This window comes from Tursiops truncatus, chromosome 2 (assembly GCF_011762595.2).
Source record: "Tursiops truncatus isolate mTurTru1 chromosome 2, mTurTru1.mat.Y, whole genome shotgun sequence".
Lineage (NCBI taxonomy): Eukaryota > Metazoa > Chordata > Mammalia > Artiodactyla > Delphinidae > Tursiops > Tursiops truncatus.
The window spans coordinates 75,027,786-75,046,461 of record NC_047035.1 but is presented as its reverse complement, the minus strand read 5'-3'; the positions used below and the strand labels follow the sequence as shown (position 1 = coordinate 75,046,461).

The window sequence follows — 18,676 nt, the reverse complement described above, 5'->3', positions numbered from 1 at the left end:
TACATATAGAAGAATGACTCAATTAATGAAATTAAAGAACACATGCCAAGGCTTAAAGATAAGGACATGGGCTGCTGGCTTTGATGACAAAAGCCACATCACTCTGTGTTTCAGTCCCCAGCATAGAGGCACAGTGGCCTTCCTCCCTCCTGCGTTGGAGCCCACAGTGATGCACAGACACCTGTAGCCCCGACCTAAACCCTGCAGCTGTCACACCCTGTCTCCTCTTCATTTGCTGCTCTCGTGAGTTGTAATGACAAGCTGGTTCATGTTGCATTGTGTCTTCCATCCTGGGGAGCGTTTCGTAGCTTTGCACACATCCCCAGGCCCCAAGCTGATGAATAAGGGCTGAAAACACACTCTGATGCTATCATGGGTAATGGAGCAAATGTCAAACAAGGTCTGTGGGTCCTGAGTCGAAGAAGTGGGACATGGTCAAAGAAGTGGGACATGGTCTAGAGCAAGCTCCCACTTGGACTTTGTATGGAAATAGGTGGCAGGGCTGCTGAAAAGACCCATGGAATGTCCCTTCTGCTCTGTGCCTTCTCCATCCCAACCTCTGGGGATTCTTGAAGATATTGGAGGAAACGTCAGCATGAGGTGCAGGACTCTGTCTGTCCCCAGGATTCACCATGGCTTTTGGCAAGAAGTGTGCAGCGTGCAAGGTCTTCATGATTTACTTTTAGAGTCTGGAAGGTGGACAGATTTGTAATAAAGTCGACCAACAATCTCTCTCCAGAGGAGAAAGGGCCCTCTCAGGCTCCAAGAGGAAGTCCCAGGGTGGTCCAGGCAGATGTCAGGAGATGGGTCCTGACCCTCTGTTGCAACAAGGACTCTATAAGGAGACCCATGATTGCGTGGATTAGGTAACTGTCTTCCTCCTGCTTCACAGGGGTGGAGACCTCAGCCCCATTATGAAAATGATGATGCAGAGGAGGCACGTGGCCACTAGATGGCAGCAGAGGGTAAGAAAAGGGAGTTGCAGGCGTTGCAGGGGGGAGGTAGGCTTGCAAGCCCTTCCATTTTGCTTTACATCTTTAATTAGATATGTGAAGAAAATGAGTCCCTTACATGCCAGACACAGATGCTACAACATATGGAGAGATGCCGCACAGTAACATGTCTCTGGTTATTAAACAGGAGGCACCTAACCAGTCATTCACCGCATCATCATGCAGAGTTGTCCTTTGTGTCCCAGATACTACTGTTGACAAGATAATAACAGGAGAAAGCAGTTGAGAAGACTGATGTACAGACCTGGGCCTCGGGGCTCGAGGCTTCACCAAGCCGGGATGTCGGCTGGATTGCCAGGAATCACGAGCTTCCCAGCCCAACGGGGGCCACCTTGCTAAGGGACGCCGTTTGGCTTCTGCTGCGACTCAGCCCAGGCAGGCCATGGGCTGCTCTCTGGTCTCTTTGGCAGTCCCTGAAGGCTCTTTCATTCAGAACCCAATTACCAACAGACAGCTCTGGAGGCTGACCTTCCAAGCACAAACCCCAAATGGGAACAAGAGCTCTAGACATTTTAAAGAGCTAGACATGCTTGCTTTTCTGGCAGCACTGAAGGCATACAGTGTAATGAAAATGCATTCGAATGCACACAGATAGGGGAACATATTTCCCATGCTGCCCCAAGCAAAGGTAGGGAATCTGGTCCTGCTAACCAGGGAGAATGTTTTCCCTTGGTGGACACATCTCACACATTCTCCTGAGAGATTGTTACCAGGACTGGGAGCAGGCAGGTATCGCTGTATTTTATTACTATATCCCACCCACTTTCCCACTCCCGTACCCTGTGTCCAACCACCTGGTCTGATCATTCTGCACTAATTTTCCCACCCTCCCAAACCCAGGGGCTCCTTAACGCCTCAGTGGTGACTGAGGATCTGAGAACAGGTTAGTCAGCCCAGGCAAGCAGCCCCACTCTGGAGCCCAGAAAGAGATTGTTCTTTCATCCATCCCAAAGCCCAAGCTCCCAGGACTTCTTAGAGTCACTCGTGAAGCCCCTCAACAGTCCTGAAATGAAGGTAAATAATACAGCCATTTTTCATACAGAGAAACTGAGGTGCAAAGCTGAGTTACAGCTTCAGCACTCCTGGTCCCCATATCTTTCCTATAGGTTTGAACCTCTGAAGTTACAGCTTCAGCTCTCCTGGTCCCCATATCTTTCCTATAGGTTTGAACCTCTGAAGTTACAGCTTCAGCTCTCCTGGTCCCCATATCTTTCCTATAGGTTTGAACCTCTGAAGTTACAGCTTCAGCTCTCCTGGTCCCCATATCTTTCCTATAGGTTTGAACCTCGGGAGCATAATAGCAAGATTCACACTACCACTGTTCCCCTTCCTCTTTTAGAAAATGATTCCATGTGCTAGAAATCCTCACTGGTCTGTGTGACCTTAGACAAGTCACTTAACCCCTCTGTGACTCAATTTGCTCATCTGTAATTTGAGGGGCTAGAATCAGATGATGACTAGGGCCCCTTCCAGCCCTGCAATCCTGCAGCTTTAGTTTCACGAGTCTCTGCCAGCCCTCTCCAACAATAGCCAAACGCAACAGCGGTGAGCAGAATTTCCTCCTTCGGTTGATAAGAAATGTGGTCATGGCTGGAGTCTTGTTGACATCCTTTGTCCTCAGACAGAAGGAAACAGGGAGGTTTCAGATGTTATTGACACTAACAGCGGGGCCTGGAGGTGGCCACACTCTTATGGAAGGACCACGCAGAGTTGTCCCTGTGGGCAGTGCAGATGCAGAGCTGAGACTCCCAGATGTTTCAGTAACTGTTTCTCAATTAAAAAAAAGACCCATTTTATTCTGCACAAGGGTCTGGGGGCAAACCCAGGTCTCCCAGGAGGAAACTCCTCTCGCCCATAATGGGGGATTGGTTCAGCTCAGCTGCTCTGACAAAGGGCTGAATACAGCATGCAGTGGTACAGGCGGCTCCCCACAGCTCCATGTGAAAATGACCCACAGCAGTTATGAATATCAAACCTCCTTTGATATGCTCCCAGACACGAGGAGCAGCCACAGCAGGGAGGAGGTGGACCCTGGATGCTGGCTCTGTGGGGTGGTGCGCAGAGGGCCTGGACACATCTGGCAGCATCCCGAAGCTCCAGGAGAAATTCAGCCAGGTAATTACCCTAGGACTTCCTGGGATAACAGAGCTCCCTTTCATCCATCTCTGTCCCTCTCTTTCTCTTCCTGTCTCCAGCTACCGAAGAATTAGATCCTCCAAGAATTACAATCTGTCTTTATACCTTCACCCTTCCTGGGGGGATAACAGTTCACTTCCCTGAATAAAACTGGTTTTATTGAGCACAAAATGAAGGGACCCCCTCACTGGGCATCTGCGCCAATTGCTTCTAAGCCACAGACCTGGATCTAAGTGGAGTATCTGTCATGTTCTTGATTTAGTATTACTAAGGGGCAGGATTGCACATTGAGCAATCATCAGACTGTCCCCTTTATTGGACCTTATGCCATCTAAATTACTGGGTAAATTGTTAATCCATTAATCAATCAATGATTGTGATTAAAATTAAGTGATTTTTTCAGCATTAACTGAAAACTGTTGTGTGAAATATGTCTACCCAGAGAAGTATTACGTTGTAAATATTATCAATTAATTTTATCTAGGGTCTTCTTAGGTATTAAATTGTATGACAAACATTTAAAGTGAATTTGAGATGAAAAATAAAGCATACTTTTGAAGCAACAAAAAATAAATAAAAGCCATAGACCTGGCCTCAGTCGGCCAAGTGGAAGGATTTTCCTCTGTAATGGCCACTTACAGACTCTCAGCCTTTGGAGTGGCAGCATGGCACTTTGCTCTCCTAGTAGGCTCTCAGTGATGACTGAATACCAAGCCTCCCAGTCTCTCTCATACTGGCAGCTCCCGAGACTGGGTCAATCATGACCATCCAGAGCAGGAGACGGAGCCCTGCCAACTGCACGGTGAGCGCCCAGGCTCGAGGCGGGAGGGGAGGGTCAGCCACCTCGTGCCTGTTTCAGCTGAAAGCTTGTTTATATGCTGACGGCTCTCCCATTCTAGACAGGGTTCAAGAGCATGTTGGTCCCTGGAAACTTGGGCAAAGGCTTTACAGTTATGGAAGGAAGTGGCAAAGGGTGTACAGGGAAGGAATCTATTCATCCCCATGCCTGCATGCTTTGGTTTTCTAAAATGAGGCTGATTTATTTTACAGTTAAGTTGGGCTTTGACTGAAAAATTCTCACGCACCCACAGAGATCTCATGCACCTATGTGCACACGCGCACATGGAAATAATAAAACAGCTGCTCTTTGCTGAGCACTGACTTCATGACACGCACAATGTCCAGGTCTGCACGGGCGCCAGCTCTTCTAATCCTCACAGACACTCTGCATGTGGTGGACGAGGGAGCAGGTATTATTATCCCTGTTTCACAGATGAGGAGCTCAAGTCTCAGAAAGGAATTTTTCCTAAGATGAAAAACTTTAGTTGAAAAACTAAAGTAAAAGGGCTTGGATTCTCAATTGTTGGATTCCAAAGGATCGTCTCTTAACTGCTGCGCTCTGGGGCAATATGCTTATTACCAAGTGCACTGGGGTTATGAAGGAGAGCAGGGAAGGCACAGTTCTTGACTTCAGAAAGTTTCTGTTTTACTACATGGCAGTGCACACAGAGCTACACACATATACACAGAGTTGCAATGACCTATGGTGTCTTCTAAGAGTCCTGTAACTAAAATATTCATGTTCCATCTGTCCTCATTATCCTACTTTCAGACTCCTGCCCTGGATTCACAGTTTGAACCTGTTCTTAAGGTAAAGACTGGGGTCTTCTATAGTAGGGCTATGGATGCTTGGACTTTATAGGCAACAGTGTGAGCAATTCGACCACCAATGCATTATGCTACAGTTATCCAGTTCCTGAGCTGGTCACTGTTTGCCTGGCATTGTTTTTTCAATTTGATAAGGAAGTTTCTCTAACCCATTTCTTTCTCTTCAGAGGAGAAGAGCAAGAGAGCAGCAAGGGCAGGGACGGGGAAGATTTCAAGCCTGAAGATCCAGGAAGCCAAGTGATAGATCAACTAGAAGAAATAAAGCAGGGGAAGATTCAGGGTACAGTGAAATGCTGTTGCTTCCATGACCTTGAAAGGTAAGGGATGATATATCTGAAGGACACTGTGTGCTAAGATGAAACAGAAAAGGAAGGAAACGTTGCACTAGTTGTAGACTTTGCCAAGAGCACCTTGGCTGCCGAGGCTGCTTCAGCCTCGACTCATAGATTCATGATCTGGGACACAGGACAGCATCCTACTGTGCTGGACATCTTCCAGTGACACTGACCCAATAGGGGGTTGGGAGGAAGACTTCTACCTGCTAAGAGAGAGAAACTTCCCTCCAAAGCAGTGTTACTGAACCTCCCACATGTAGGACATAGGGAGAGAGAGAGAGACCACTTGAGTCCCGGGAGGAATGCTGAGAATAGATTTGCCTTCCTATGGACTAGACCCCTTTGCAAATCTAATATTTCAAAAGTTCATTACACATAAACTTGCATCTGATTTCATTTCATGAGATTTGTGCTCGTTCCTGGACTGTGCATCAATCTGAAGACCAGGGTGGGCTGAGAGGACTGCGGTTACAGCTCTGAGTGACCACCGTCCCCACCACCACCCCTGCACTTTCTAAACCCCAAAGCAGCCTGGCCGGCGTGTCAGCCAAAATCCAAATTGGGAAACTGACGTGGTCTTTGTTCCTGGTTCTCTATACACGCACAATCCTAGGTGCCTGGTCATTAATCCATCTTAATTCTCACTCTAATTTCTCGACTGTGGCTTCCAATTCCTGCTTTCCCAACCTCATCTACAGGCGTCATTCCTGAGCCCCGTTATGAATCCGCAGACACCTCAGAACCTCCCTCTAGGAAATCTGTTGTCCCCACATGCTTATGTCTGACCACTGGAGGGCAATGCTGGACCAGCCAAATCTCTAGGTGCTCTGCTCCATCTTTGTCCCCACCTCACCCGTCATTGTAGGCTGCAGCCTCTGGTTGGAAGCCGAAACTAAGGACCACTGTAGCACCATGAAAGCAGTAGCACAGCCAGGCCTATTACAGCAGCTCCCCCAAACCTGGGATCATCGGAATAAAAGGCAGTTCACTGGAATGCAGACTTGCCTCCAATCCCCTGGGGAAAAGATTGAGAGGACAACTTGCCTCTTCGCGTCATTAATCAGGAACAGTCTGTCTCTCTGAATGGGGACGCAGAGTCCTACCTGTCTCTACCCGCTCAGATGTAAGCTCCCTGAGGATAATGTCTTAGTAAGCTCTGTATACCTGGCAGTAAACACGGTGCTTGGCAATAAATGTTTGTTGAATGAATGGGTGGATGGAAGCATGCATACATATATATGCATAAATTGGAATTGGCCATTTTCAGATTTGTTGCTGTTTTCCAGTTCTTATAACACCTAAAATTTAAGCCATCAGTTAGTTGCTGAGCATTCTTAGTCTTGAAGACAGCTAAGGATAATTAGGTTATTAATTAAAGCAGTGGTTGTCCTTGTACAAATGTTATTTCAAACACCACTTTAAGAGTTTCAGATCTCTTACTTTTAGAATCCTTCGTTATGTCACCTATGTGTCCTCAGACCTCATCAGCCTGTGAATTACAAAATACTGACATTGTTTCATGAATATTCAATTTATAATAACCTGCAGCCTCTATCATGGGAATATGGAGTACCCATTCTGTCCCCCAGAACAGATCTGTGGTCACTTCATCCCACAGTGGGTCCCCATGGGGCTCCACAACTCCACTGAACCAGAGCTCTTCTTCCAGCCACCTTGTGTCAACCCATGAGACTTTTCTCCAGGCTGCTCTCCCTTCTACCTGCTGCCAACAGATCCCATGTGGCTATGGGCACAGCCTGCTCCCTTAATCATTCAAAGCACAGCAAAATGCTTGAGGAGAGAAAGAAGTGCACATTTTGAGACCCAAAACCCAACCTCTTCCTGTATCCCTGCAGACTTCCAAGTAGCAGTGATCAGTCAGTGCCCCCAATAAAAGTCTGCAGGCATCCCCACATCTCCATGTGCAGAGCCCAAGGCCAGCTCTTTTCCTGCCCTAGGAGGCCTGACAGTGGAAAAACTTGCTCCCTCGTGGAAAGCTCTCCACCCGCCCTCCACCACCTCAGGTGGAGGCTGGCCTTCATGGCCCAAGAAGGCAAAAACAGTGTTATTAGGTCTTAAAATACCATGTATGAGACACCAATAGCTTTGACGAAATTCATATTTGAGGGAAAATATGCCCTTCATTTCTAACTTGCAAGACACAAATTGATCTTTCTTAACAGAATACTTACCATCTTAGTGTACAACATCTGCATTTAGTTTTATGCTGACTTCATAATCTCCACGAGTGGATATTTGTTTCAGATGTGAATAAACTCATTCTCAACCTTACTCTAGTTGTCTCAACAAAAGGAGAATGCCCTAAAGTTCATCTAGAGTCTCTAGTCTACCCACAAAACCCTCACCCCTCAAAAGAAAGAAAATAGAAAATAGATACTCATATTATAAAAATGCCTAACTTAAATTTCTCCCTACAGTTCAAATCTAGGTCCTCAGGGTACATGGTTGGTCCTCATCCTTCTCACAAAAACGTTATAAATCAAAGGAAACTTTCTTTAGAGCAAACAACAACTGGGAAAAAATTTCACTCTAAAATAACATTTTCCTATCACTGTCCATGGGAGTTGAGTTAATCATATGTTAAGCATGTCTCATCCTATGTTCTTTTTCAAGATGTCTTCAATGTGATCAAGGGACAGGCCTCTAGGACATAATCTCTGTTCTATACCTGGAAAAAACAATTTCCACAAGAGAGGAGATTCACAGTCAATATATAAGACTCAAGAGCCAAGAAAAGTCCACAGAGTTAATGCACTGCATTCAAATACAGACCTGCCTCGGGGCTCTGAATTCCAGGTCCAGATCTTCAGTAGGTGGGTAATGCCTGAGGCCTGATACCGGGTCTGATGTCCAGGTTTGACTTTGATGACCTCAGACCCTCCTGCCTTGTGATTTTGAAAAACTCATAATATCTCCTGAGTTCTCAACCTACTGACACCTTGTCCCAGGTGAGAAGTATCTGAGATTGCTTCCCTTGAAACCATAGTTCTTTCTGACAACTCTAATACCAGGCAACCCTGGTTATTAACTGGTGGATTTGATGTTTCATGCTGCTGTGACAGTGTAGGAAATCTTGGTCGGTCCCTCCAAACCACAAACAATGGGTTACTCCCTAAAGGAGACAGTGACACTATGCTACCTTGTTGAACACCAAGGACCTCAATAAGGACGGTGGACCCCAAATATTGCCAGTGTCGGAGCCAAATCCTTTAGCACATTCACCAGAAATGATCCAGCTGGAAGCGTTCTTTCAAGTTCTCATCAGAGACCAGCAGCTTCCCTATCAGGCTTCAGGGGACGCTGCTGCATATCAGCTGTACTTGGATAGCGCACATTGGCAGCCTCTTGAAAATAAATTCCCTGGGAAATCTACCTTTTCCTCAGGCATATGGACCTTCCTGAAGGCAGTAAGAGAATGGGTTGGGGTGGGGTGGGTTTTCCAAAAGAAGACACATACAGACCCTTCTAGCACTAATTTCTAAAGTCAGACCATGATAAATATTGAACAGAGTACAATGCACAGTTGCCCAAAGGAGGGGGAGATTAGTTTGTTTCAGGAGGACTGGAAAAGGCTCCCTGGTGGAAGTTATAGTTGATTGACTTAAAGGATGAAGGATTTTGACCAATGGAGGGACTGGAGAAGGACGTGGCAAGCAGAGGGAGAGCAGCTTAGGCAATTCAGGAAGGTGGATAGGACCATGTTTGGAGACGAGCATCCAGTCTGCGGGAATGAGTCGGCAGTGGCTGGGGCAGAGCAGTGGCTGCCGTGGTAAGGTGTGGCCTGATTGAGAGAGGTCTTGCGAACCAGGCTAAAGGATTTGGACTTTATGAGAAGTCGGAAGAAATCAGAGATAACGTAAGAGAAAATGTGCTTGGAAAGTGTTTTAGAAAGATCACTAAGGGTGGGAAGATTGGTTCTGAGACCCAAAGCAGTGAGCTCAGATATAAAGTTCATGTGAAAGTTGAGGCGGACAGTGGGAAAGATCAGAAATAAGGATCTGGAAAGAGGAAAGAGATTCAAGAGACACTTTAAAAGCAGATGGATGGTATATGTGAGTGAAGGAGAAGAGAGAGATGCCCTCTTTCCAGCATCCCGGTTCTGTGCTGGAAGATTCTCTAGTTTGCATGTTTCAAGGCTTTGCCGTCAGAGATTAATTCTTACTGTTTTTACCATACTGACTTAAGGTGTTGATCCTCCTAGGAATATTTTTATATTTCTAAGGCCCAAAGGACTAATCTCCAATGACAGAATTCCAGGTACCAATAAAGAATATTTGGGGGCAGGGGGATTCTGGGCCCTCAAAACTCATTACATAATTGACTGCCCACCCCTCTTATTTATGAATTCAGCATGTAAAGGAGCACCCGACTACTGTGCCTAAAACCACCTGATTACCGTTATCTTTTCTCCTCTCTCTTCAGGTTGGTATAAGGAGATCTAGATCCAGAGGAAGTCCGTCATAAGTTCTTGGCCTCCACATCCAGTTAGAGCCTCTTTCCAGTAAAATGGCTTTGGGTATGACATATCCCCACCACCAGGGACAGCTTTCCCCAGGAGTCTTTGGTGAACTGGTCTAGGGCTACCATGTTGCACACATGCATCTTCCCAACTAGCTTCCTTGTCCCAAACACCATCCACACTGCTGTGGCCATGCCTCTGGAGGACTCCTGGCCACCCTGTCACACCACCTGCCCTGGTGCAGGCACACCCACAGTCACACCACCAGCCTTCCATCTCTGCGTGTCTGTTGTGTGTATGTCTATGTGGCCACAGCTATCCCCAGCTCACCTCTGTGTAACCCTAAGTCCAGACATCCTGGGGTGAGTGTCTCCGTATTTCTTTGTCCATTGTCTCATTATCCCTTGAAAGTTCTTCATGAGACTATCTTGCAGAAAGAGGACTAGTCCTGGGAAAGAGAGAAGGAAAAAGATGAGGGAAGAAAGAAGTGGAAGTAGGAGTCGAGGCTTTGAGGAAAACAATAAAAGAGAAAGAATCCTTGACCTCCATTAGCCCTGACTCTCAAAATAAGATTAGCCCTAAAGATAGCTTATTATTTATCCCAAATTAAAATTTCCTGGCTCTGCAGTCATTGTGTACACGATGAAAAGGAAACCATCAAACAAAAGATGCCGTTATCCTCACAGTGGGAACAATCACAGCCAAGCTGATTCTACTCCAAGAATAGAAAGATAACAGTGCTAAGTCAGGAGCTTCAGAACTTTGGATTGTCAACAAGCAGAATGATTTCTTGAAGGGAGAATGGTTGTAAAGGAAGGTAGGCAGAAAAGGAACCCTCTGACTCTAGGATGGGGCATGAGTTGCCAGGGAAAGTTCCAGTCTGTGCTCCTCCAGGGTGAGCTCCACAACCAGCTGTGTTGACTGGGAACAAACCCTGCCTGGATTTGTGTAGACCCCAGAAGCCCCTTTACCCACCCCTGCCCAACTTCATATATATTCTTTCTCTTTCTCTTGTCTGAAGTTAAACATCATCACCAGCCTTTAAACTCCACAATGGCAGAAATTTTGGCTGTTTTTCGCTTCCATTTGTATCCTCAGCACTCAGCAGAAAGCTTGTATATAGTTGGCACTCAATACATATTTGCTGAATGAATGGTTGATTGATTATTCGACTCATTAAAAATAAATTACTTCTTCCCTGTCTGGCTTCTGAAAAGCAAGACCCAGAACCAAATGGGCAGGGGAAGCCATAGTGCATTCAGGAAAATGATTGTTCCTGACTTTCCTCAACGCTCTGTGCACCTTAGATTCCTGAAACTCAGGAACAAGGACCCAAGAGATCATGACCCACCAAATGTCTTTCAACAAAAGACTGTCTCCCTGGTGGTTTCCTTTCAGAGAATGAGTCCCCTGGGGCTGATAAGGAAATGGTGCCATATGCGCAAACGCAGGCAGAGGGGCACTGGAGCCCCTCTAAAGAGGCCCATTGGATGGCTGCCTTTGAACAAATCTGAGTGTGTCTTTAGATAGCACAAGCACCAACCACCCATGAGGACCTCTTTCCTTTATGGCTGCAGCAATGAAGCAGCCACATGGCTGTTGCAGATAAGGTGGCCCGAGTGCATTGTGCATGCAAAGTAGGCTTCGTGGTAAACAACACCGAGAGGAACTGCAGCCGTGCCACGTACTGGCTGCTCTGCGTTGTGCTGCCCTTCCTCTGCAACCGGCTCCCAGGTAAACGGTTGCAATCTCCCACCACTTCTCATTCCCTATCCTTTTTCTCTTTGCCAGATGGCTCCTACAGGACTGAAATTACACAACTTCCAAGAGAGATGCCATGATTGGGACGGATGGATGTGAAGTTCCAGTGCCCATATAATACTCCTGGTGGGAACTATGACTCTGTGTACTGGTGTCTGCAGAGACTAACAAAGGCTCACTCATACCCACCATGCCTTTCAAGGCGGCCTGGAATTGGAACGTTACCAATTTTCTGTGGACAGAGTTGTCCTCCAGGACCTTAACTGTTCAGCATGAGCGGCCAAGAGACAAAGCCATTTACCGCCGTGCACGACAGGCACCACAATGCATGCTTTACGTGCCACCAGACCAAAGCTGTGAGCCTCAGGCAAGCTCAACGCAGAAAATTCAGAGGCTCATCCACCAAGACAGAGGGTGTTCAGTGCCACCTCGAACTCCCCCCACTCATTCATCAATTCATTCGTTCAAAACTAAAGGGCCCTCATGGTTTGCAAATTGATATCCTAAGTGCTGTGGGAATACAAAGGTATAAAACAAGCCCTTCTCAAATAATAAAATGTATTCAGCAAGTAACACCTCCTCACATTTATCTCGCTAAACCGTGAGAACCGAAAATTAAATCCTGTTAAATTACTTGAATCTTTGACCTGACAAAAGCACAGTCCCTGATACCCTGAGTGACAAATGAATTGGACACACATTAAAAAATCAAAACCAACAATTAACATCTTAATCACAGACCCTTGAAAACCTAACAACATTTCTAAAAGCCCAGAAAAATATTAAACATCTGTATATACATATATAAAAGACTAGTAAATTAAATAATAGATAGATAGATAGATAGATAGATGTAGACTAATAGTACAGTACCAATGATTGAGCTCAAGTTCAGACTTGGAACCCAGACTTCTTGAATTTTGGATCCCAGATCTTCCACTTACTGACTCACTAGCTATATGATCTTGGACAAGTTACTTTGTGCCTTGCTTCTCTCAGCTATAAAATAATGATAAAAGTAATATCTACCTTAGAGGATTATTGCAAGGACATTTTTCAATGGATGCTGATAAATTATTACAGGCTTCCTACATAGAAAAAAATAAAACCAGAGGAAAGACTTTATGAGATATTAAAATAAAACAGTAGCCCTACCCATTAAATGGATAGTGGAATAATTTGTAAATGTAGAGCCAGAAATAAAATTAAGGTTGTTTATAAACATAATCATAAGTAAGGAATTAGTTCTATCAACATAATAGGCATACTACGTGACCTGTAACAGTTCCTATGTTCAAAAAGATTACAAATTAAATCAAAGTACACCTGACCTTATGGCATCCTAAAAAACTGTCAAGTGAAGATCATACCAAGATTCCAGATGTGCATAGGCTCTATAAACACACCTCCACATTGGCCTCTGTTTATTCAAGGAACCACCTATGGAAACTACTGGGCGTGAACTGCTGAGCTGAGACGTGGCTTCTCTATTTTCTTTTCTGAAGATGCAGGGTCTCCTGCTGCTTCAGATCTTGCTTTTATTCATCAGCGAAAATACTAATCCCCTGCTGTCTTGCTGGCTTTCTCATTTGCAGCCAACATATGGGCTCATCAGCACCAGTGCCCCCAAGAACAGCCCTTCAAGTGCACAGAATCACACAAAACAAGAGGCTTTTCTTTGGGATAAAAGAACTGGAGAAGGACCCTTTGCAAAATTTGGCTTTGGAAATCAGATTTCAAAGTCTTAACCCTGATGGGACAGGCCCAGACACAGACAGTGTTTGGTGAGTGAGTGAGTGACTTTCTTTCTGGGTTTTCTCTTCCCCGGGATACTTCGGGGTTCTTTGTGACAGATCCCCAGAATTGCTGAATGTTAAAGTGGAAATAGGAGATTCGACGTGACTCTGTCACCCAGATCTCTGATTCTGCCATGCTAACAGTCTCAGTGAGAGAAATAATCGTTCTTCCTTTTCTACTACCATCAAAGGTAGAGGAAGTTTGGATAAAGTAGAAGAAAGTTATTAAAGAACTATGCATTGACTGGAGAGCACTGCCCAAGGGTGGGTTTCCTGGTAGTGATCTGCAGGGACCAAAATGAAAACTGTGATGGAGTTGATGGTATATCTGAGAGCATCTGCTCCAACCACCTCATCATCTAACTGGAAGCCCTCTAACCTCCCCATGTGATCCTAGAAGAAAAGGTGAACAGGAAGGTTGAACTGTTTAACAAGTGCTTATCAAGTATCGGTATGTCTCAGATTATAGAATTGGCATGGTTCATTTTCTTAATTCAACAATATATATTGAGTGTCTACTGTATGCCTGCCAGACATCATCCCAAAAGCCGAGGATACCAAGGCAAGTAACACAAGCTTTCTGCCACTCTGGAGTTCACACTGCAGTGGGGCTTGTCGCCTAATAGAGGAACCAAATCAGACACATGTGAAAGCAAGACAAGTACTTGGTTGTAATAATTACGGGAGGGTTCGAGACGGAAGGTACAGAGTGGAATTAGGACCTTTAGACTTCGGGATGAGCTGGGTGATGGGAGCCAGGAAAACATCTTAAAGGAGCTGAGCTGAGACTAAATATGGAAGAGTTTATTTATTTACATCACAACGTCCCAAGTCAGCAACAGAAGCAGAATTATAACTCTAAATAGTCCCCACTTGCCTCTATGCTGTTTTGCTTCGCAGCTGCTTCATTCAGTGCCAAACAGCTGGGTAAGTGAGTCGCAGATGGAACACTGACAACCAAAATCTTTTTAGAGACAAATGACGCTGTGATTTTCCTTGACACCCACTGAAATTCCTCACTAGTTTCCAAAAATACCTTATGTTTGCTTTAAAACAACGAGTGTGGTCCAGACATTTCAGGAAAAACAAATCAGAAACAAAGTCATCCCAGCCTCCTGAGCTCTCTGAGCGCAGATCAGTCAGACGGAGAAGAGCCACTTGCTTACTGAAGGCCGTCCTGGGACACCAGGCAGCTGAGATCCCGATCAAGGGAAATAGAAATGCACTTTCCCCTCTCTTCATTCACCTCCGTTCCTATTCTTCGGTTGCTTGTCCAACCAGCCAGTGTCAGAGCAGAGAAACAGAGAGCAAATACAGCAACTAGAAACAGGCAGAGAGCAGATAACTGCCATACCTAAACGGAGACCAACCACGGGCAGACGTCAGAGTCCGACTTCACTGTTACGAATGCTTAAAATGAGATGTCTGAGGCTAATAAGCAAGAGATAAAGCAAGGAAAGGGCTTTCGTTCACTAAATTTATTTCTTTTCTCACCCAAAGAACTCAAAAGGGTGAGAGTAGATATGTTCTCAAATCAAAGGCAAGGTAGGTCCTGAAACTTCCAATTATAGAGAAACTCAGAAGTTCTGGCACTCTCTCCCACTGATATTCGAGTGACCCTGTGGCTATTTGATACTAAAGACTCAGAGAGGCAGAGACCATCAGAGAGAATGGCACTAGTAGCCAGTATGGGTTGCTTTGATCTGACCCTGGGGTCTTTTTGCTTCTTCCAGTCCTCCTATTGTTTCTTCATCCCAGTTGGACAAAGAAGACTGGGACTCTAGCTCATATGTGGCTTCAATCCTTAGCTGCCAGAGATGACCCTGAGCCTAAGGGCACAGAAGTTACTGACACGGCCCATTTGACTTTGACATGGCTCCATTCAGCTCATCCACTTACCTGCCCAAAGTCCTAGGGAAAGCCTAACATAGCTCAGCTTCCTTCCTTCACTCACAGGGAAGTCCTGTGCCAGGCTTGGAATGACAAGCTCTATGTCTCTCCAGGTGACTATGGCTCAGGTAGGGAGCTCTGACTAGGTCACTAACCCATCCATGACAAAGAAACCAACTTCTGTGGTGGCCTACCAATGTGTGCCAGGCACAGGGATAAGTATTTCACGTGTGTTCTCTCATTCCAACCTCACAACATCCCTGTGAAGTAGTTACCCTATTTGCAGATGAGGAAATCAAGACTCAGAGATGTAACTTGCCCAGCTACTGGTAAGATGCAAAGCAAGATTCAAAACCCAAAGCTCTAAGACCTGCCAAGCCAGTGGTCCTTTTGCATATAAATGACGTAGGTAGTGATACCACCTAAGCACCAGTGGTGATCAGAATGTTAGCCACAATCAATTACAAGCAGGCTCTGGTTGGGTATGAGCTATCCTGCTGCTGCAGAGAACCCCGCCTCTCCTCCACACCTACAACAACAGGCAGAAGACCTGGCTTCCCCAACTTTTGGCTTGGGTTGCTGGCAAATCCTCTCCCAGTCGCAGCCATCACTAGATGAGCAACCCACCCGCCTCCTTGAGAGTCAGGAGGACCCAGACAGAAATCCTGCTTGGACCAGCAGGTATCTGCTGAGCTCCTAATATTGACAAGCTCTGTGCTGGGCACCGAGAATGTACATACAAAGATACTGTCTCTGCCCTAAAGAATTTTGAAGTCCAAAGCAGAAAACTAACAAATTATCAGATAGTTATAATAGAGATGATAAGTGCCATGACCCAACAAGTTCAAGGAACGCTGGGGGACACCTCCCTTGGGTGAGGTGGAGAGGGGAGGAGAAGGAAGGTATGGTTTTTCCAGGAAGAAGGAGCAGCCAGTGCAAAAACTGGGCATACGAGGACTATAATACATCTTTGAACCTGCAAGTTTTTTGTGTGCAGCTGAAGTACTGAGTGCAAGTGGAGAAATGGCCAAAAGTGAGGCTGGAGAGGAAAGCAGATCAAGAGATTGTATGGCCATGACATAGGATCTTCACATTCCCCTAAAAGCCAAGGGGAGCAACTACAGGAGTTTCAGCAGAGGTGTGACCAGACCCCCTTTGGTCTGGAGAAAAATTAGTGTGAGGCCTGCATGGAGAATGGATGAAAAGGGGGAGAGTCTGGAAGCAGGAAGCCCTCTTAGAATAGTAGAGCTATAGGTGGCAACTGGAAAAGAATGCTCAGCCTGAGGCAGTGATGGCAGCGGCCAGAGGGGACAGACGGAAGCAGCACAGGCACCACGTGGAGGCAGAATGACCATAACTGGCAGACTGGTTTGCTGCTGCACACCCCTGCCCCTTCTCCGTGCAGCTCTCTCCCAGAAATGCCTTCCAGACAAAGGCCTCCGCAACTCTCCCGGCTCAGTTCAGTTACCACTTCTGAGTATCCCAGGCAGAAGCAACTCTTTCCTCTGTGCTCTTGGAGTGCTTTGGATCTACCTTTTTTTTTTTGCGGTACGCGGGCCTCTCACTGTTGTGGTCTCTCCTGTTGCGGAGCACAGGCTCCGGACGCGCAGGCTCAGCGGCCATGGCTCACGGGCCCAGCCGCTCCGCGGCATGTGGGATCCTCACGGACCGGGGCACGAACCCGTGTCCCCTGCATCGGCAGGCGGACTCTCAACCACTGCGCCACCAGGGAAGCCCCTACCTTTTTAAATAGCATTTCACAGCCCTTTGTAATTGCTCTATGTCTGTCTCCCCAAAACGCTGAGCTCTCTCAAGGCAGAACTTTACATCTTTATGTCAGAAGTTCACCTTTATGTCTTCCAAATAGTATCCGGTCTGCAATAGGTCATTAGCCCATGTTTGTCAAATAAACAGCTTAAGCTGTGGCCTTGCAGGCCTGTCACTCTCGCTTTGAGGAAGTGACTAATACCCAGCCACCCTTATAATGGACAAAACTTCCCATGGGCAGACAGCAGCTGATCTGGGCAGAGGCAGCCAAGGGACCGTCACACCACACAGTCATCCCTGTGAAGCCACGGTGTGGTCCTGTGCCCTCTTCCACCTGGCCATCTGCTGGGCAGGTAAGGACAAGCCGATGAGCTACACAAATGCTACACATTTCTTAGGGAAATATATAGCAGGAACAATTTGCTGGGGGCAAAGGGGGAACATTGCTGAGCATGGCTCTGACAGCCCCTCCCCGTGGAGTGGAGGGAGTTCTCTGAGGCCTCTCTAACTTTGGGTTTTCCCTTTCAGGGGTCTATTTGGATGTAATTTTGGAACCAGAGACCAAAACTCTGACTGTTCTCCTTGGTGAGCCTGCCACCTTCCGTTGCAGCATAACTGGAGGGGACTTGAAGAACTATCAGATGAGCTGGTATGAGAAGAATGAAAATAATTCCCTGACTTTAGTGTACAGATTAAGCAATAATTCTAATGAAAAGGAAAGGAGTAATTTCAAAGGGAAAATTGATGCTTTAAAAAGTCGGTACATACTCAACATTCAAAAAACAACAGTAAAAGACGTTGGAACTTACTACTGTGGGTCCAACATCCACAGTGCTACAGTTCTGATTCTGATCACCTCAAATCCCCCAGTCAAACCAAGGAGGCAGATCCAGTTAGAGACCACCTTTGGCTAAAATGAGCACCACCCCTGAGGTGAGACCACTTGATAACCTCAACAGTAACATCTGATAAGAGATTCAGGAGCTGAGTTGGGGCAAGGGCCTTGTCTTTGTAGTTGGTGGAGAGGGGCCTTCTTTGTCAGCCAAGGTGGGCACAAAAGTCTGTTAGGGTTTGTGCAGGGAGACCAAGGGGACTCTGCTCCTATCTCTCACAGACTCCTGAGAAAAGATTGAAAAAAAAAACAGCCTTCAATACTGAGAAGGTCCTCTCATTGTGGAGAGGCTGAGATGAACAAGTTGCTACAATAGGGAGTGCTGTAGCTCATTCCAGAGTCTTTATCATGAAACCATTCATGTACATAAACTAGATAAAGCAAGGATGGTTTTCCATTACCATCCCAATCAAAATTTCCAAAGGTATTAAAGATACCTTTAACTTCTAGTCTGTGATGAAGGATGACTAGAGTCATTTTCTGAAATGCTCCCATAACTATTTCAGGTACTGAATGTTTTTTTTTTTTTTTTTTTTTTTGTGGCGATATGCGGGCCTCTCACTGTTGTGGCCTCTCCCATTGTGGAGCACAGGCTCCGGACGCGCAGGCTCAGCGGCCATGGCTCATGGGCCCAGCTGCTCCGCGGCATGTGGGATCCTCCCAGACCGGGGCACGAACCCGTGTCCCCTGCATCGGCAGGCGGACTCTCAACCACTGCGCCACCAGGGAAGCCCTAAATGTTTTATATCCTTCCTTACTGACAGAGGAGCCCTGGGGACCCACGGGGATGGCAGGGAGGGATAACACACAGGCTTCCGTTTTGTCGGTTGCCAAGAGACATTTTGAAGACAAATATCTGTGGCCGTGTGGGATTTCTGAGACGGTCATAAATCAACTGAATTTAAAAAATAGATCCCCAAGTCCCAGGTTGAAGTGGG

The 18,676-nt window shown here is 46.3% G+C and overlaps 1 long non-coding RNA gene across 3 annotated transcripts in view; it reads right to left on the bottom strand.

Annotated features, from left to right (window-relative positions):
• LOC109552290 (uncharacterized) overlaps positions 1-18,676 on the bottom strand; it is a 212,691-nt gene that overhangs the window by 111,851 nt on the left and 82,164 nt on the right. For all 3 annotated transcript variants that reach the window (XR_012329416.1, XR_012329419.1, XR_012329417.1), the window contains exon 5: positions 9,963-10,080. This is a non-coding gene — a long non-coding RNA (uncharacterized lncRNA). The remainder of the gene's footprint in view (positions 1-9,962; positions 10,081-18,676) is intronic.